Raw genomic sequence first — 21,358 nt, forward strand, 5'->3', positions numbered from 1 at the left:
AGCAGGCAAGCAACGTCACAGAAACGCTGCAATCAGACTGGAGGAGAAAAGCCTCGTTTTCTGCTGCAGAGCTGTGGTGGGCTAGAGCCGGTGGAGCGGGCAGGAGGCTTCTGAGAAACCCGCCTGGGCTTGAGAGCAAGGTGGTAGCGCTCCTTCTCGAACACCTCAGCTCTAAGGGGTCAGAAGTGAAACCAGGGGGCCCCCTCGCTGGTTCAGTTGGAGAAGCACGCGACTCTTGGTTTCAGGGTCCTGATGCTGGGTGTGGCAAATACAAAACGAGCGGTTTCATTGCGTCTGGGCGACGGCTGTTGGCTAACTGTGCACGGTCTTGCCTGGAGGACACTGAGGTCTCCGACATGTCCCCACTGCTCCCTGCCGGAAGAGACAGAGACAGATGCCCGCACGGGGGTGTCCCCGCCCCACGCTAGCGGTGGTTCTCCCCCTGCTCCCCGAGGACATCAGAGCCCTGGGCCTAGTGCGGTCAGGGCAAACAGCTGGTCACTCTCGGTCTTGCATTCTGAAGACCAGGGTTGAATCTCACGTTCTGGGAAACGGAAATCCGCAGGAGAACTCTGGGTGCCGCATCGCACGGAGTCCCGTGGGACCCGCCACCCACCATGACCAGTCCCGAGTGCCCCGTGCTTGGCCTGGATGCCTGAGCCCGTGTCACTGCCTTTGGCTCTTTTGAATCCTTGATTAACTTACTTTCCCTTTTAAAATTCTGATTTAGTTGCTGGAGGAAATCCCATGTCACTGAACGGAGGGAAATTTCCTCACAGAATGGTCCTCAACTCTGGTCTGTGCCTCATGTGCTCCAGATGGTTTCTCCGAGTTCGGCGAGAGACCAGAGCCTGCGTCACGCAGCTGCTACGATCATGCTCAGTTCCCCTTGATGTTTTAAACGACAGGCGGTCCGAGAGCCACTGGCCCTCTCCCAGGTCTCCGACCTTTCGAGTTTTGACCTTAATCATTCTCTTAGAGAAAATCCTCACACTACGTTATTTTCATAAAACCCAAGATTTTCACGTGAAAGGGTTTGTTTTGGAAGAAATACTAAAGGCTTTTAAAAAGTGAAGCTTAGGGGCGCCTGGGTGACTCAGTCGTTGGGCGTCTGCCTTTGGCTCAGGTCATGATCCTGGGGTCCTGGGATCGAGCCCTGCATCGGGCTCCCTGCTCAGCTGGAAGCTGCTTCTCCCTCTCCCACTCCCCCTGTTTGTGCTCCCTTTCCCGCTGTGTCTCTGTCAAATAAATAATAAATAAAAAATTTTTTTAAAAAAGTAGTGAAGCTTAATAAACAGATGAGGTTTACCTGAGGCTGCATTCCCCGCACCACTCACTGGGTGGCTCGGGGTCAGTTCAGGTCAGCCGGGAGCCCTGACAGAACCCCTGCCTACCTTCCCTAGAGCCAGCCTCAGACTCCCGAGCGGGAAGCCCGCGGTTCGCACTGAGGGACGCACACGTCGGCGGGAGGGGTGGGAGACGGGGGAACGTCTGTCTTCGGTCCACAAAACTAAGCCACCAAATATTCTGTAGGAAACTGTGTTAGCCACACAACCACCCAGTGCCACTGTCACACGTGCGCGTCGTCACACATCTGAACCCTTCAGTCTGCAATGGATTATTCCAGACGCGAGCCGTCTCTCAGCAAAGACTAGCTCTGGTGAGAAAACCTCACTGAGAGCCTCCGAGAGAAGAAGAGCAGTGCGGCCGCGGCCGCCCCGCCGAGAACAGACGAGGGGTAGCGCCGGGGCCTCTCCCCCACCCCCCGCAAGGCTCCGGGCCGTGTCCTCCCAACACCTGCAGAGAGCGCGCCTGTGCGGTCATGTCGGCGCTTGGTCTGAGAATAAATATTCTGGAAACGGGGACAGTCCTGAAGAAACTGTCTCCAGACCTTCTGAAGCAGCCAGGACGCACCCAGCCCGGGCGGGCGTCCCACAGAGCCCTGCGCCCCCAGCAGCAGAGCGCCACCCGAGAACCCGGCAGTGTTCTCGGTCCTTCTTTTTACATCTTTATAAACAACCACACTAAAAACCTCATAAATCAGGCCAGCGAAGATTAGTTTTGCTTTCTGAAGGAACATTCCCATGAGGTGGAAGCAGCCGGAGACGTAACTTCTGTGCGCCCTACATGTCTCAGGCTCTGCAGAAAAACAGCTTGACCTCCGGTACACTGCAAACCCATGAGGCCCGTTTAAAAATCACAGAATAATTTAAAATTCAACCTTTACAGCTGTTTTGAAAGCCTTTATATTTTTGTTGGGTAATTTTAAAAAATATTTTATTTATTTGCAAGAAAACGCAAATGTGGGGTGAGCAGAGGGAGAGGGAGAAGCAGACTCCCTGATGAGCAGGGAGTGCTTAGCTGGTCATTTTCCCCAAGTCCTGAATGTAATCTACTAAACCATGTTTATGCTGTCCACTCTGTTTTTTCAGTTGGGGAAAACAGATGTTAAAAATATTTATGATGGGGGCACCTGGGTGGCTCAGTGGATTAAAGCCTCTGCCTTCGGCTCAGGTCATGATCCCAGGGTCCTGGGATCGAGCCCTGCATCGGGCTCTCTGCTCAGCAGGGAACCTGCTTTCCTTCCTCTCTCTCTGCCTGCCTCTCTGCCTACTTGTGATCTCTGTCAAATAAATTAAAAATAAATAAATAAATAAAAAGAACACATTGTGAGCAATCATACACCAGCAAACCTGACAATCTAGAAGAAATAGATGCATTCCTAGAGACTATAAACTACCACAACTGAACCAGGAAGAAACAGAAAACCTGAACAGACCCATAACCAGTAAGGAGATTGAAGCAGTCATCAAAAACCTCCCAACAAACAAGAGCCCAGGGCCAGACGGCTTCCCAGGGGAATTCTACCAAACATTTAAAGGATAATGAATATCTGTTCTGAAACTGTTCCAAAAAACAGAAATGGAAGGAAACTTCAAAACTCATTTTATGAGTCCAGAATTACCCTGATCCCCAAACCAGACAAAGACCCCATCAAAAAGAGAATTACAGACCAATATCCTTGACGAACACAGATGCGAAAATTCTCACCAAAATACTAGCCAATAGGATCCAACAGGACATTAAAAGGATAATTTACCACGACCAAGTGGGATTTATTCCAGGGCTGCAAGGCTGGTTCAACATCTGCAAATCGATCAATGTGATACAACACATTTATAAAAGAAAGAACAAGAACCGCATGATACTCTCAATAGGTGTTGAAAAAGCATGTGACAAAGTACAGCATCCCTTCCTGATCAAAATTCTTCACAGTGTAGAGATGGAGGGTACATACCTCAATATCATCACAGCCATCTATGAAAAACCCACAGCAATATCATTCTCAATGGGGAAAAACTGACAGCTTTTTCCTCTAAGGTCAAGAACATGGCAGGGATGTCCATTATCACCACTGCTGTTCAACACTAGTAGAAGTCCCAGCCTCAGCAATCAGACAACAAAAAGAAATGAAAGGCATCCAAATTAGCAAAGCAAGAGTCAAACTCTCACTCTTTGCAGATGGTATGATACTGTATGTGGAAAACCCAAAAGACTGCACTCCAAATCTGCTAGAACTTGTATAGGAATTCAGTAAAGTGTCAGGATATAAAATCAATGCACAGAAGTCAGTTGCACTTCTATATACCAACAGCAAGACAGAAGAAAGAGAAATTAAGGAGTTGATCCCATTTACAGTTGCACCCCAAACCATAAGATACCTAGGAATAAGCCTAACCAAAGAGGCAAAGAGTGAGGAGCTCCTGAGTGGCTCAGTGGGTTAAGCCTCTGCCTTCAGCTTAGGTCATGATCGCAGGGTCCTGAGATCAAGCCTGGCATCAGGCTCTCTGCTCAGCAGGGACCCTGCTTCCTCTGCTCTCTCTGCCTGCCTCTCTGCCTACTTGTGATCTCTGTCTGTCAAATAAATAAAAATAAAATCTTCTTAAAAATAGAGGCAAAGAATCTCTACTCAGAAAACTATAAAGTACTCATGAAAGAAATTGAGGAAGACACACAAAGAAATGGAAAAACATTCCATGCTCATGGATTGGAAGGACAAATATTATGAAGATATCTATGCTACCTAAACCAATCTACACATTTAACACAATCCCTATCAAAACACCATCAATGTTTTTCAAAGATACGGAACAAATAATCCTAAAACATATATGGAACCAGAAAAGACCCCAAATATTGAATGTTGCAAAAGAAAGCCAAAGTTAGCGGCATCACACTTCCAGCCTCAAGCTCTATTACAAAGCTGTCATCATCAAGACAGTATGGTACTGGCACAAAAACAGACACACAGATCAATGGAACAGGATAGAGCGCCCTGAAATGGACCCTCAACTCTATGGTCAACTAATCTTCAACAAAGCAGGAAAGGATGTCCAGTGGAAAAAAGTCTCTTCAACAAATAGTGTTGGGAAAACGGGTCAGCCACATACAGAAGAACAAAACTGGACCATGTCCTTACACCACACACAAACAATAGACTCAAAATGGATGAAGGACCTCAGCGTGAGACAGGAATCCATCCAAATCCTCGAGGAGAACACAGGCAGCAACCTCTTGGACCTCAGCCACAGCAACGTCTTCCCAGAAACATCGCCAAAGGCAAGGGAAGCAAGGGCAAAAATGAACTACTTGGACTTCATCAGGATCAAAAGCTTTTGCACAGCAAAGTAAACAGTCAACAAAACCAAAAGACGACTGACAGAATGGGAGAAAATATCTGCAAATGACATATCAGATAAAGGGCTGGTATCCAAAATCTATAAAGAACTTACCAAACTCAACACCCAAAGAACAAATAATCCAATCAAGAAATGGCCCAAACCACGAACAGACATTTTTGCAAAGAAGACATCCAGATGGCCCACAGACACATGAAAAAGTGCTCCATATCACTCGGCATCAGGGAAATACAAATCAAACCCACAATGAGATACCACCACACACCAGTCAGAATGGCTAAAATTAACAAGTCAGGTAACAACAGGTGCTGGAGAGGATGCGGAGAAAGGGGAACCCTCCTACCCTGTTGTGGGGAACGCAAGCTGGTGCGGCCACTCTGTAAAACAGCACGGAGCTTCCTCAAAAAGTTGAAAACAGAGCTGCCCTACGACCCAGCAATCGCACTACTGGATATTTACCCTAAAGATATAAACGTAGTGACCCGAAGGGGCACGTGCACCAGAATGTTTATAGCAGAGATGTCCACAATAGCCAAACTATGTGATGTGGGAAACAGAAGTAGAAGAAAAATTACTGAATTTCCTACCCATTGACAGGCCCTAGAAGCAGGCAGCATGACATTCCTCTAGGGACTTAACCGCCTCCCCCTTAAGGCTCTGCTAAGGGCAAAGGGCAATCCTAGCCTGACCGACCCCTACCCCCAACTAGGATCCTGAAGTCTGCTTTACCAATTCCTTTGGAAACTATCTCTAAGCCCTCCAAAGATCCGCATTGGCAGTCACCCCCCGAGCATAGGGCCCACTGACACATATCTGAAGGGTCTCCGGACACAGGTTTTATTACCAGGGATGAAAAACCTTTTTCCCCAACAACAGCCAGCCCCTCGAGGTCCTGGAAACCTTGCTTCCAAAACTCCTCAGAGCCTTACGCCATCCCTGACCCACTCCCAACTTGCAAGCATATAAGGATGTTGGAGGCCAGGGCACGGCTGGGGTCGAGGACCAAACCAGGCCCTGACTTGTGTCTCCTTCAAAGTCCGGACACCTTGACGAGGTTAAGGATGGGAAAGTGGAGTGCACTGAGAAAGGGTCTGTGCTATGTGTCGTGCCTCACCTACGTGACTTCCCACACACTATCCCGGCAGTAGGGAACAATGTGGCCAGAGTCCTGAGTTCTTAGTTAATCCTCGTTGTTCTGTACCTCCCATGATCCACTCCCATGATCCACTCCCTGTCTGACTGTCTTGCTAATGGCTTTAGCCGAAACTACCTGGGCTCACGAGGTTTGCTTGTAGTTCATGTAAACTTGTTATAGGAACTTGCGGTCATCTGACTAGGTACCGATGTAATGCTCCTCCTATTCTGGTTTGCCTTATAAATGCTTGTGAGACGTGGAATAAACTTGGCGCTGTTGGACAGCCTCTTCAGTGTCCCTCCTGCCCCCATCACTTTGTCTCTTTTTTCATCATCCTCTTAGCCCCCACGGTTACCCCGGTCGATTCGGTTACCCCGGTCGATTCGGTTACCCCGGTCGATTCGTTACACTGGCCGCGACATAAGGGTCCACCCCTCACAGCCCCGGGGCAGCAGCTCTTCCTGCCCACAGGTCCTGTCCCCGTGTTTTAATAAACCACCATTCTGCACCAAAGACGTCTCAAGAATTCTTTCCTGCGGGGCGCCTGGGTGGCTCAGTGGGTTAAAGCCTCTGCCTTCAGCTCAGGTCATGACCCCAGGGTCCTGGGATCGAGCCCCGTGTCGGGCTCTCTGCTCAGCAGGGAACCTGCTTTCCTTCCTCTCTCTCTGCCTGCCTCTCTGCCTACTTGTGATCTCTGTCAAGTAAATAAATAAAATCTTAAAAAAACCAAAAAAATTCTTTCCTGGTCATCGGCTCCAAACCTCACCCACCGAACCTCATCTATGTCCTAAGACTTAATCATTCGGTGCCCGAATGTGGGGCTGTGAGTCTTTACATCGGATTCTGAGTTTCGGGGTCAAAATTGGCGAGTGCTTTGTCTCCTCTTCCTTTAGTCTCATTTCAGAGGCTCTTCAAGGAGGGCGGTCTTACTGGAACACTTGCATGTCGACTGCTCAGGCTGGAGTTCTTTAGCCTGTGGCTGCTTCAGGGGGAGGAGAATGCCTGCCTTTTGGCTGGAAGTCAGTACCCCAGCCGGAATGGTAACGAGACCCAGAACTGGATGCCCTCTCTCCGTTCCTGTCTGTCTTGGGCACGGGACAGCCACCTCAGTCACCAGTACAGCTGCCAACCTTAGGAGTCCACGTGAGGTTTCCTCTTGACTGATCTAATGTGATCCCCTCCACATCCCTGGTCTAGTGCTTCTGGCAGCGGGACCTCCACTGGGAGCCGGCGAAACCAGTACCCGACTGAATTAAAACCCAACCGGACCGTTTCCTAGGGAAGTTGGCTGTAGGGACTATGTGTACTGGAATGTTGCTTAGACCGTGATGGACTTCAGTCTTTACTGTTTCTTCTCAGTGTCCTCTACTAATCACTTAAAGCTACAAAATTGGGTAATTTCCCCTTGCCAAACTTTTCTAGTATTTTCTATGGGTTAAAAATGGCAAGACAGAGGTGCCTGGGGGGCTCAGTCTGGTTGAGACTCTGCCTTCCACTCAGATCATGATCTCAGGGTCCTGGGATTAAGCCCTCTGCTCAGCAGGGAGCCTGCTTCCACCTCTCTCTGCCTGCCTCTCTGCCTGCTTGTGATCTCTGTCTCTGTCAAATTAAAAAATAAAATCTTTTTTTTTTTTTAAATGGCAAAACAGGGACGCCTGGGTGGCTCAGTTGGTTAAGCAGCTGCCTTCGGCTTAGGTCATGATCCCAGCGTCCTGGGATTGAGTCCCGCATTGGGCTCCTTGCTTGGCAGGGAGTCTGCTTCTCCCTCTGCCTGCCATTCTGTCTGTCTGTGCTTGCTCTCTCTCCCTCTCTCTCTGATAAATAAATAAAATCTTAAAAAAAAAAAAAAGGCAACACAGCATGCAACCTGCAGGAGAGATGATGGCACGGTGCGGCATGGTGTTTCAGTCCATTCACCAGGCACCCATCGGCAGCCCAGGACGCAATGGGGGAGGGGAAGGGCGCCGGCACCCCTCCGGAGCCATCTACGGCAGGAACGCCTTCCTGGAAGGCAGGCTCGTGCTCAGGAGCAATGTCTTCTGTGAGGGATGCCTCCGGTCGCTTTTGACACCTGGAACGTCGGACGCATCCTGCATGGCACGCCGCCCGGGAGTCCCCCCGACCCGACTGTGATAATGGACCTGGGAGTCGGGGGGTTGTGATAATGGACCTTCTCACTTTTCTAGGAACATGGGATTCTCTAATTCTGCTCCCACGGATTCTCCTTTGGGGCGCCTTCTGACCCACTGGAAACAATCTGGATTGCAAGATTTGAGGGAAAAAAGAATGGTTGTCTTCTGTAACACTGAATGGCCTCAGTACTCCCCAGGAGACGCGGAGAAGTGGCCCCTACATGGGACATTAAGTTTCACTCAATCTCTCAGACCTCTTTTGTGAGGAAAAGGGTAATTGGACTGAAGTCCCATACATCCAAGCCTTTATGACCCTAGATCGAGGTCCGGGCCTGCGGGCCTCTTGTACAGCGGGTCACCCTCAGCCCGGCTAACAGAACCCCCCGGCCATTTACAGTCTGGATGGTGACTGTCTACATAGGCCGATTCCGCTCGACAAAGCCGGGATGCTGGAGAAATGGCTGGCCAGCCCGAAGAGAGAGGTCACTGGTGCTGCTGCTTTCCTTCCTCCTTCCAAACCCCAAAACCCCTCTGCCCCCAGCCCCGCTGGAGAGACCAGGAGCGGGACTCCTGGCCTCCAGGAGCTCCAGCGGGTGGTGGGGTGCATCCTCCTAGGGAAGGTGCTCGTGGAGAAGTGGCACAATGAGGAGCCACATCCCATCCTCCACGGCAGACCTGGCTCAGGACGACATTCTGCAATCCTCCTCACTCTACTGAAGGCTTCGAGAAGTACCTATTACATTCGGGGGCACCTGGAAGGATGTATTTATCATTTTAACTCGCCGTCGCTCCCCTGAGAAGAAACGAGTCTGGGAGGCAGCACAGGGGTGGGCTGATGAGTGGCCGTGAGAGATCGGGGTCTCTGCCGGCTGGGGTGCCACTGGCCCTCGTGCTGGAGCACACGAACTATTGGGAGGAGAGTCTGGGCAGAGAAAAATGAGACCTCATGATCGCTTGTTTAACAGAAGGAATGGAAAAGGGTTTCCTAACTCTGTGAACTTGGATCACGCTCAGGCGGTCCCACGAGGAGCTGCTGGAACTCCCACTCTGCTTCACTGACGATGGGCCGCTGTGGCCGCAGACACACCCGCTCGCACCCCGGCCCACCTGAGGCAGTGACCGGACTAAACACGTGTTTTATAGGCCAGTCAGCACCTGACATCTGTCGAAAATTAACTAAAATGGCTTTAGGCCCTCAAACTCCCATCCAGCGCCTACTAGAGGCAGCAACCGAAATCTTTAATAACAGAGACACGGCCTTAAGGCAAAAAAAGCACAGCAGGGCTGAACCTCAGCATAAGGTACAGGAGCCAACAGCGGCGGCTGCCCCTGCGGGCAGCACCAGACTCACCAGGGGCAAAAGAAAAGTCCGGTATCAGACGAAGAACTAGTGAGTCCCCTGCTATACACGTGGCCAGACGGCACATGGGAGCAAAGACGGTGTGAACACACGCCCTCCACCAGGGCCACGAGCAGTCTGTCAAGAAACAGGATACTGGAAGAGAGACCGTCCTTCTCTCCAGAGAGAGGGAGACAGGACTCACTTCCCCGCCCGAGAGCCGGAGCTGGAGCAGCTGGCAGGATGGGGCCCTGCGGCTGGTCCAGCTCCCTCTGCCATCAAGACGACCGAGCCCCGGGTCACCCTGGACGTGGGAGGTGAGTGACTAGTTTTCTTACAGATGTAGGAGCCACGGGCTCTGGCCCTCCTCAGCACTCTGGCCCCGCCCGTCCTTCTAACCTTACAGCTGCTGGCACAGGAGGAGAAACTGAGACATGCCACCAGACAGTGCCTGGAACCTGCAGGCACAAGAACCTTGGCTGGTCGCTCAGGTTTTCTGGTCCTTCCGTCGGGTCCCACCCATCACGGGACGAGACTTCATGGATAAACTGGTGGCCGATGCACTCTTCCTACAGAGGACGACGGCTTATTTCTCTAATGTCTAGAGAGCTCAGGCTATATCCTACTACCCCAACTCCCAGTGTCTGGAAGGAAGTAAGCCCACAGGTCTGGGACTAGACTACCCCAGGACAGGCTCTCACAGCCCAGCCTGCCAAGGCGGTCCTGAAGGACCCAACCTGCACGCGTCATAAAACCAAAACCCCTCAAACCTGAGGCCGAAGCTGGCTTACAACTGCTTACTGGTAAGTTTCTCAGACTTGGCATTTTAAAGCCTTGTCAGTCTCCTTAGAACACCCCAGTTTCACCGGTAAGAAAGCCAAATGGGGACTACTGGATGGTCCAAGACCTGAGAGCTGTGAATGCGGCAGTAACGCCTGTCCATGCCGGTGTGCCGAGTCCGGACACTGCTCCTGCCGCGTCCCTGGTGGTGCCGACTGGGTTACGGGATGTGACTCAGAAGACGCCTGGTTTTGCATCCCACTAAGGGAGGAGACGCAGCCGCTGTCTGCCTTTACGTGGACCTCACCTTCAAGGCCACAGTCCGCTCAATTAACCTGGACGGCCTTGCCACAGGGATGCAGAAACAGTCCTCACCTACTCGGAGCCGCACTCAGCAAAGATCTCAGTGAGATGCCCTCGTCTGAAGGGACAGTGATTCAACATGCCGACGGCACTCTGACCTGCGGTCCCACAGAGGAGACCACTGATAAAGATTCTATAACCTTACTTAATTTCTTGGCGGAAAGAGGGTATCGTGCATCCCCTATAAAGGCACAAATATCTCTACAAAAGGTGCACTATTTAGGGCATGAACTAACACACCAGGTCACCCTGTTCTAGCCATTGACAGAAAAAGGGCCATGCCGGAACTTGAGCCTCCGACTAAAGAAGAACCACACGTGCTTTTCTAGGCATGGCAGGTTCCGCCACGTGTGCATCCAGGCTTGGACTCTTAGCCAAACCCCTGCATGACCCACTAACGGCCCCGATGAGGAACCCTTGCTCCGGACTGAAGCTCAGCACGCAGCCGTTCAAACGTTACAAGCCCAACTCCCATCAGCTCCAGCTCTGGCATTCCCAAGTTGGGGAAAACCTTTCACTCTGTATGTAGAAAAGCAGAGCCGAGCCCTGGGAGCTCTCATGCAAAAAGGCAATGAAGCAAGGCCAGCAGGAGGTTTTTCAGAGTCACGTGACAGTGAAGCCAAGTGTGGCCGGATTGTCTCTGCGCGGAGGCTGCCACAGCCCTCCTGGCAAAAGAGGCCTCAAAGCTCAGAGCGGGACAGTCCCTGATGACTGTCAGGGACTCCGCAACAGGTCCGGAGTGTCTTAGAGATCGAAGGCCACCAACGGGTGGCGGGAGACCGCCTTCCTAAACACCAGGCTATGCTTTTGGATACACCTGAAGGAACACTCACAACTTGTTGAGCTTTAAACCCAGCTTCTCCGATGCCTGCACCTGACCGTCGTACTTCTACGGAACACAGCTGCTCAGAGGTCACTGGTTTTGTTCATGCTAGCGGGCCAGAGTGAAAAGAATTCCCCACTGAAAGTGCAGATGGTGACTGGCCTACTGGCGGCAGCAGCTTTGCGGATGAGGGAGAAAGAAAGGCTTCGTATGCCACAGTTTGTCTGATTAAAGCTTCTGGGGCAAAACACTTTTTAATAAATACTTCTGCGCAGGGGCGCCGGGGCAGCTCAGTGGGTTGAGCCTCTGCCTTCAGCTCAGGTCATGGTTCCAGGGTCCTGGGATCGAGCCCCGCATTGGGCTCTCTGCTCAGCGGGGAGCTTGCTTCCTCCTCTCTCTCTGTCAAATGGATAAATGGAATCTTTAAAAAAAAAAAAAAAAAACTTTTGCCAGGGGCGCCTGGGTGGCTCAGCGGGTTAAGCCACTGCCTTCAGCTCAGGTCATGAACTCGGAGTCCTGGGATCGAGCCCCGCATCGGGCTCTCTGCTCGGCAGGGAGCCTGCTTCCTCCTCTCTCTCTGCCTGCCTCTCTGCCTGCTTGTGATCTCTCTCAATAAATAAATAAAATCTTTAAAAAAAAAACAACAAACAAACAACTTTTGCCAAAAAGGCTGAAATAACAGCGCTCACCCGTGCTCCTCAACTGGTGAAAGGTTTAAAAATCAACACTTACACAGACTCCAAATATGCCCTCCCAGCATGACATGCCCGTGGAGTTATCGGAAAGGAAAGGGGATCACTATTAAGCTGTGACTCCCCAGTCAAATACAGGCCTGAAATCATGACCCTTTTTTTTTTTTAAAAGATTTTATTTATTTATTTGAGAGATCACAAGTAGGCAGAGAAAGGGGGAAGCAGGCTGCCCGCTGAGCAGAGAGCCCGATGCGGGCCTCGATCCCAGGACCCTGGGATCACGAACCTGAGCCGAAGGCAGAGGCTTTAACCCACTGAGCCACCCAGGCACCCCAATCATGACCCTTCTTAAGGCTGTACCCCTGCCCAAGGACTGAGCCATGATTCACCTCAGAGGACATCGAAAGGATATGATCTTAGAATCTTAAAGCAACAACTTAGCAGACCGTGCAGTCAAATAGGCAGCAAAGGATAAAGAGATGTTCAGCCTTCTGCTAGCATGAACTCCGACAGCGTCCGTAACTCCAGTCTATCCAGACCAAGAGACTCATGCAGCTCAGGAGCGAGGATGTATTACAAACACACAGGACAGGCTTGTTAACGATGAGGGAAAATCTCTATACCCAAAAATAGTCAATGGAAGGTAATCCAGGGCCCACACCAGGCTACTACTCACTTGGGCAAAGATGCTTTAAGACATTTAATTAAAAATCTATTTGGGGGCACCTCGGTGGCTCAGTGGGTTAAAGCCTCTGCCTTTGGCTCGGGTCATGATCTCAGGGTCCTGGGATCCAGCCCTGCATCGGGGAGTCTGCTTCCCCCCCACCCCCCCGCCTGCCTCTCTGCCTACTTGTGATCTCTGTCGAATAAATAAAATCTTTAAAAATAAATAAATAAATAAAAATACATTTGATGGAGTAAACCTAAAAGCCGCGATAAAACACGTCTGCCGATCCTGTGTTGTCTGTGCCCAGGTAAATCCGGGAGGTGCAGCTCGACCTCCTGCTCTCTTAAGACCAGCCCGAAGGCGTGGATCCTCTCTAGGAGAGGACTGGCAACCTGATTTCACACAAAGGTCACCTTACAAAAACTCCAGGTTTCTATTAGTGTTGCTGATACCTTCACTGGATGGTCGAGGCCTTTCCCGGGGGGTCACTGAAGAGCTGTAGAGGTAACTAAGATGCTATTGTGGGACATTATTCCTAGATTCGGCCTTCCCCGATCTCTCCGGAGTGACAACCGTCCTCTTTTTACTGCTCAAATAACTCAACAAACAGCCCAAGCATTAAAAATTAAATAATTCCCGCATTCAGGCTGCATCCACGATCCTCCAGGAAGTAGAAAAGGCTGATCAAACTCTAAAATGCCACCTTGCTAAAGTCAGTCTAGAAACCCAGGAAAATCGGGTCACTCTCTTGCTATCAGGACCTCTCAGTGTAAGGACTGCTTTGAAACAACCTCGGGGACTCAGCCCTTTCTCAGCCATTTCTCTCTGCAGATCTGTTATTAGATGAAGATTCTAATGCTTTTCTAATGCTTTCCACTGGAAGCTGGCTTACTTCATGAGTTACTCCACATATCTACTAATCATTTACTCCCCAAACCTGACTTAACTACAACTGAAAACCCACCCCGTGCGAGTCCGAGAACAGCAAACCTACATCGAAAACGGAAAGGTCCTACCAGGTATCCATGTACTCCCGCTGCGGTAAAGCAGGAAGGCCACGCTCCACGGGCTCGGGTACCTAGAATAAAGGCTGCTCCTCCGGCACGGGAGCCCGGTGAGCAGACCGCGGGCTTTCTTTCTCCTGTGAACGCGTACAAGAATGCTCTTCAATGAAAATGAAGGCCGTGTTTCTTCTCTTTATGTTCCTCTCGCCTGTCCTGACTGACAGCTCCTTTCTACAGCGGGCACAGCAATACGCTGAGCTGTGAAATGAAACGAGGCACTGGGCATGGGGAATGCCCATGCCGTGGCCAGTATGTCAGGGCTACCCTGGTGGGTTTCCCCTTCGCAGCGCACAGACTGGCACCCTCTACGTGACTGTGTTTCAGAAACAATATGAGGGGACAGTGCTTGTCGGAATAAAGCTGTCACTAATCAACAAGTTCTTTCCTGGCCCACAGTTGGTAAGACACCAGGACGTAATCAAATCTTCTCATATCCTCAAACTATTAAAGTCCTAACTGACCTCACAAACCCACCAATTAACCCCCACCAACCAGGGCCACAGCTATAAACCCCTACCGGTCGCGGTCCCGAGCAGGGCGTGCATCAAACCTGGGGTACTTACTGGTGGCTCACAGCCACTACGGGACAGCTCAGTGACAAGGCAGTTTTATGCTGGGAGCAAAGACATCCTACACATGATACTTGTACAAGTAACACACGATGCCTGGGATGGCCAGCATTAGAAGCGTGTCCCCACGTAACAGCGCTCCCGGCCACCAACTGGTTTGCCACTGACCGGGTAAGGAGACCCGGCATCACATGGCCAGTGCCAAACGGAACCCACTGGATACGTGAACCACCTGGGGCCCCGGCTTCCGGCAAGGTGGGCACAGGCCGCTGCGCCTTAGGGTTTGCCCGGAGTCATGGACGCATTACCAAAACCCCCACTACCGCAGCGAATCTCCCCAATTTAAAGCCAAGAGGGACACGATGTTTCTAAATGGTATCATCACTTCCCATCCGTTTCTGCTCCCTCCGCAGGCCAGAGGTGGTATCTGGCAGGGAAAAGCCCTTCGTAACTACTCCGTGAAGGTGCTCAGTGGGTCACTGAACGCCATCTCCCTTCCTGGTATCGAAGAGACACAGGCGCGGCAGTCCTGCGGGACAGGACCTCTCGTGTCTGAACGGCCACGCAGGGCGGCACAGGCGCCATCGTCAGGGCGGGATGCTGTGCGTACCCCCCAGATCACCACGGAATGGCACAGGACTCACGAGAGACATGAACGCCCAGACGGAGGCTCTACAGGAGCCTTCTCTCTCTCTCAGGCATCGGTTAAGTTCTGGTTTGAAGGAGGACTACCATCGGCAATTAACGATCTCCTCTGCGGACTTCTCGTTCTTACAGCCTTGCTAATCCTAATGTGTCGCCTTCTTCAGTGTTTCTCCACTTGGGCTGAGACTCCGCGGCGGCAACGGCTTCCTGATGACAGACGATCCTGAACCACACACAGACACCTCTTCGCTGCCAGCGCAGGACTCAGCTGCCTCCGTCTTTCGTCGCTCGCCCGCACACTCCTCAACTGAGCGGTGCTGACCGCGGGCAGGGACAGCTCTACACCTCTCTTCAGCAGGAAAAAGTTACGGAAAATGAGATCTTCTGCCCTCAACAACCTCAAAGAGTTAAGGGTCAAAACTGTTCAGAGGGGAATGATGTGGGAAACAAGGCAGAAGAAAGATTACTGAATTCCCTTACCCATTGACAGGCCCTAGAAGCAGGCAGCGTGGCATCCTCTAGGGATTCAACTGCCTCCCCCTTAAGGCTCTGCTAAGGGCAAAGGGCAATCCTCATCTGACCGACCCCTACCTCCAACCAGGATCCTGAAGTCTGCTTTACCAACTCCTTATGAAACGATCTCTGAACCGCCCAGGACAGTGCTGACAGCCATATGGCCCACTGATACACAGCTAAGGGGTCTCACAACACAGGTTTTATTACTGTTAATGAATAATCTTTTTCCCAACAACAGCCAGCCCCTCAAGGCCCTGGAAAACTTGCTGCCAAAACTCCTTAGAGACTTAGGCCATCCCTGACCCACTCCCAACTTGCAAGCATATAAGGGACCGCCCCTCACAGCCCCAGGGCAGTCACAGCCCCAGGGCAGCAGCTCTTCCTGCCCACGGGTCCTGTCCCCGTGCTTCAATGAACCACCATTCTGCACCAAAGATGTCTCGAGAATTCTTTCTTGGTCATCGGCTCCAGACCTCAGCCACCAAACCTCACCTATGTTCTAAGACTTCATCACTTGGAGAGAACCTACATGTTGGTCAACAGAGGAATGGATAGAGAAGATGTGGTATATACATACAACGGAACACCACGCAGCCATCACAAGAAATGAAATCTTGCCATTTGCAACGAGGTGGATGGAACTAGAGGGTATTAAACTGAGTGAAGTAAGTCCATCAGAGAAAGACAACTATCATATGATCTCCCTGATATGAGGAATTTGAGAGCCAGGGTGGGGTGTGGGGGCGGGCAGGGAGGGGAATAAATGAAACAAGATACGACCAGGGAGGGAAACAAACCATAAGAGACTCTTAATCTCAGTAAACAAACTGAGGGCTGCCAGGGGGATGGGGGTAGGGACGGGGTGGCTGGGTGATGGACGTGGGGGAAGATACGTGCTATGGTGAGTGCTATGAGATGTGCCTGATGATTCACAGACCTGCACCCTGGGAGAAAATAATACATCATATGTTAATTTAAAAAATTAAAACAAAAAAGAAAAAACAAACACAAAAATGAAAACAAAAAACCCACAAAGGAGCACAGCTGTGCCTATGTCAAGAACTCACTCCAGAAACACGAGCTGTGCGAGCGCCCAGGCACTGTGACCCATGCCTGAGTGAAAAGGAAAACTCTGGCAGGTCCAGCCGCATACCGCGTGGATGCTGAAAGCAAAAGAGAATTTTAAAGCAGCTACTACAGGTGCTCAGGGGAGTAACGGGAAACAGGAACCGAGAGTCACAGCAGTCACGCAGAAAACAGAAAAGACTGAAATTCTGGAAATGAAAAGCAGGTCAAAAACAGCAATTTAAATGCATCAGTATATAAAACATGTACTTGTCACGGCTGAGGGGGGCTCACGGCAAGGTTAGAGGTTGGCTCCGCATTCAGGGACTCACGCTCGCGGCTGGATAAACCGCCCAAGACACCGAACTCCCAACTGCCTCAACGGGTGCAGAAGAGCCTCTGCCAAAATCCGCCCCCCTGCACGCCGCAGAGCATGGGCGGGCAGGCCCAGCCGGGAACCTCGTTCATCTTCCATGGCAACAGCGGACACCCCCACCCACAGAGGGGACGCCGGGCAAGGAGCATGGAGGGACTGACGCTGCTCGGAGGCACAGGTCAGGGCCTGAGCGAGAGGCGGGAAAGACTAAGGATGGGAAAGAGAAAAACAAAAGGGCCTTTCCTCCAGCCAACAGGAATCCGGACTCTTAAGCTCCACAGGAACGAGTGAACAAAATTCAGAATGTGGGAAACAAATGGCCCAATTTCTTCAATAAAGAAGTTGTGAGCAAACAGGGGGCAGAGCTCTAGATCCGGACGCGCAGCGCATGAGGCCACGACACACAGAGAACACGGACTCGCACAAACCAGCTCCTGAACACGGGGGACTATCAGACACCCGAAGCACGGATGGATTTTTTACCGAAGGAATGTGCTCATCTTTTCCTAAGTGTGACAAAAATAATATGGCTATGCCCTTAGGACGTCCACACAGAATGATTTATAGACGATCTGAGCTATGAGATCAGCCGCGGCAAGACGGCCTCAGCGGGACCGCGGTCTCCAAGGCCTTCCTGCCGCTCTCCCACACGCTCCCAAAAGGCCCTATCACAAAACTGTTCAAACTCAAACAAAAATCAGGCGCCTGGGGGGCGCCATCTGCTGAGCGTCTAACTCTTGATTTCGGCTCAGGTCACAATCTCAGGGTTGTAAGATTGAGCCCCACGTGGGGCTCCGGGCTCAGTGAGGGGTTTGCTCCGGATTCTCTCCCTCTGCCCCTCTTAGCTCCCCCCCAACCCTGCTCGTGAGCTCTTTCTCTAAAATAAATACATCTTAGGCGCCTGGGTGGCTCAGTGGGTTAAGCTGCTGCCTTCGGCTCAGGTCATGATCTCAGGGTCCTGGGATCGAGTCCTGCATCGGGCTCTCTGCTCGGCAGGGAGCCTGTTTCCCTCTCTCTCTCTCTCTCTCTGCCTGCCTCTCCATCTACTTGTGATTTCTCTCTGTCAAATAAATAAATAAAATCTTTAAAAATAAAATAAAATAAAATAAATACATCTTAAAAACAAACAAACAAAAAACCACCTTAAAAACAAACAGTTTTAGGGGTGCCTGGCTGGCTCAGTGGGTTAAAGCCTCTACCTTCAGCTCAGGTCATGATCTCAGGGTCCTGGGATGGAGCCCCGCATTGGGCTCTCTGCTCAGCGGGAAGCCTGTTTCCTCCTCTCTGCCTGCCTCTGCCTATGTGTGATCTCTGTCTGTCAAATAAAGAAATAAAATCTTAAAAAATAAAAACGGTTCTAAAGTTCAGTGAAAATCCTAAGTGGAAAAAATGCACATCGGGCACTAGCAGTGAGCACAAGCAGAAACATTTGCCCCAAGTGCTCATCAAAGTGATTAGTAGATGCAGATGTGGTCAGCCTTGTAGCCCAGAGCTCTGAGGTCCATCTCTGGTTGGATACACCCTAAAACGAACTCCAACACCACCCTCTCGTTTCATGGTTACTGGTACTACTATTATTATAAACCCAAAGCTATTTTATATAATTAACAGAGTAATTCGGTAGACGTACTTATGTAATTAAGGATCCTAGCTTTTCAATGTTAGAAAAAGATGGGGGAAAAAACCCCAGCCCTGCAGTACTACATTTCAGTTGGAAACTTAAAGTCACATGGGTCTTCCTTCATACACACACACACGCATGCGTATCCTTTTTCAAATAATGAGACAAGAAGCTGCAAAACTCCAGGTCCACGGTCCATGTACCATCACGCAGCCTCTCCCACCGCCTACACAGCTCTGCTTCATCACCTCGACTATGACACGGATATACACGCATGACACAATCAACTACGGGCCATACTCAGGCTCCAGTTTTATATGCACCAATAAGTAAGAGCAGTGATACACCAGCACGAGGACTCCCGGAAACACGAGGCCAGAAAGCAACCAGACATGGGGATCTGTGTGCTGGGGCGCCATGTAGCTGCAGGCCACGCACAGAGACCCGTCCACAGTGACAGACACCAGAAAGGGAGGAGGAGGATCTGGAAAGGAACACGGTCATTTTCTGGGTGACAGACCTGTTCTCCACCTTGTTTTGGGTAACCAGGACATAGACGTGAGCAACTGCCACACGTAAGTCCCATAAAAATAGTTTCAGTCTGAGCCAATAATGATCTTCAAAAAGAATAAAGAAAGGAAGGGAGAGGAAGGGTCTTCCCTGTCAGACAGTCAGCTAGGAGATGCAGAAGGCATGAGAGCGGTAGAAAGCGGACACGCTTTCTCCTCCTCCTATGGGGTACAGCGTGAGACTCCTGGGCACAGAGGTCGCTCCAAGCCCAGGGACAGCTCAAAGCCCACACACCAAGAGCACAGGCAGAAGTCTGTGTCAACCCTGGAGAGACCCTGTCCACGCTGTGCCACAACCAAACCCTGACCTCCCACATGAGGCCACACGTGTCTTGCTAGGAAGGATCCGTGTCCAGACTGCTGGACTTGACCACCTGACTGCAGTCAAGCTCCCCAGCTATCTTCCCACTCATGGAGCACACACCAAAGGAAGGAGGACAAGGCAAACGACCTAAACCAGACCAATCCAGGAGGTCACTCTGAGACAACTGACCCAGACTCCTCCAAACTCAAGATCATGAAAATCTTTTTTATTTTTATTGTTTTAAAACATTTTTGTTTATTTGACAGAAAAAGATCACAAGTAGGCAGACAGGCAGGCAGAAAGAGAGAGGGAAGCAGGCTCTCCGCTGAGCAGAGAGCCCAATGAAGGACTCGATCCCAGGACTCTGAGATCATGACCTGACCCGAAGCCAGAGACCCAACCCACTGAGCCACCCAGGCACCCATGAAGGCCTTTTTTAAACTGAGGTACAGGGTAGAGGGACCTGTTCCAGATTTAAAATTAGACACCTGGGGCGCCTGGGTGGCTCAGTGGGTTAAGCCTCTGCGTTCAGCTCAGGTCATGGTCTCAGGGTCCTGGGATCGAGCCCCGCATTGGGCTCTCTGCTCAGCGCGGAGCCTGCTTCCCCCTTTCTCTCTCTCTGCCTGCCTCTCTGCCTACTTGTGATCTCTCTGTCAAATAAATAAATAAAATAAAATAAACAAAACTCAATTATTTAAAACAAACAAACAAACTAGAAACCTGACTAACCAAAGACATGTGTGAGCCTTGAACAATCCTGGGATGGGGGGCAGCTGTGGAGGGCACTGAGGCAACCAGGGGACGTGGACTGCTTACATCACACACCGACTAATTTGGGGGACTGGGGGACCCATACTGGAATTATTTAGGGACAAAATGTCATAACGTCTATAACCTGGTTTCAAACTTGCTTTTTTCAAAATGGTAACGGAAAGGAAGACCAGGCGAGTGTGAAACGTTCACGGAGGCCCAGAGCACGCTGGTGTTCACGGTCCCGTTTCTCCATTTCTCTTTTTGATACTTTTAGTAATAAAAAGCAGGGGCAGGACACCTGGGTGGCTCAGTGGGTTAAGCCGCTGCCTTCAGCTCAGGTCATGATCTTGGGGTCCTGGAATCAAGTCCCACATCGGGCTCTCTGCTCAGCAGGGAGCCTGCTTCCCTTCCTGTCTCTCTGCCTGCCTCTCTGCCTACTTGTGATCTCTCTGTCAAATAAATAAATAAAAATCTTTAAAAAAAAAAAAAAAAAGGCAAGGATAGACTTGTCACATCTGTTCCCTCTCTGACTTCATCCCACACATCCCCAACCCTGTTGGCTTGGGCCCCCCCTTTTGCTGTACCCCTCTTCCCAAGAACCCCCATCCCTGCCTCACATCCTTTCCTCCTTCAGCTTCGGACCAAAATGTCATCTCTCAGCTTTTTCCTGACTCCCCTAATTAAAATGTCAATTCCAAGGGGCGCCCAGCAGCTCAGTCCCTAGAGCACATGCCTCTTGATCTTGGGGTCATGAGTTTGAGCCCCACAACGTGTACACTTAAGAATAGTTAAAAATAAAATAAAATGGCAATCACCAAAACACTCACATCTTCACACACATACTGTAACTTTCTCTGCTTTCCACACCTACAGAGTAATCCTCATCATCAAGCATCCCATACTTCCCCTACTTCTTGGTTTACAGACACACACACACACACGCGCAAACGCGCACACACTCCCCCCCCCCCCCCCCCCCCCCCCCCCCCCCCCACACACCCCCCCCCCCCCCATAGACTGTCACCTCCTGGAGAACAAACGCTCTATGTTTTGCTTATTTCTGCATTCCCACCACACACGCTACCACACAGTATGCTCAATAAAAAACACTACTGGGTCTCTGCTTCCCGAGCCCGCGACCCCACTTCTGGGATCCTGCCTTAGCAAACCGTGCACCAGCTCAGGAAGAGTCCGGACGGGGAATGTTACCCACAGCACTGCTTCTAGCGGCCAACGAGCTTAAAC

General features: G+C 50.9%; 1 protein-coding gene across 1 annotated transcript in view; it reads right to left on the reverse strand.

Moving 5' to 3' along the window:
• The window catches only part of GNPTG (N-acetylglucosamine-1-phosphate transferase subunit gamma), a 28,280-nt gene that overhangs the window by 6,011 nt on the left and 911 nt on the right, over positions 1–21,358 (reverse strand). The gene's annotated exons all lie outside the window — the stretch shown is intronic.

Source organism: Mustela nigripes, chromosome 11, assembly GCF_022355385.1.
Source record: "Mustela nigripes isolate SB6536 chromosome 11, MUSNIG.SB6536, whole genome shotgun sequence".
In the NCBI taxonomy this organism is placed as follows: domain Eukaryota; kingdom Metazoa; phylum Chordata; class Mammalia; order Carnivora; family Mustelidae; genus Mustela; species Mustela nigripes.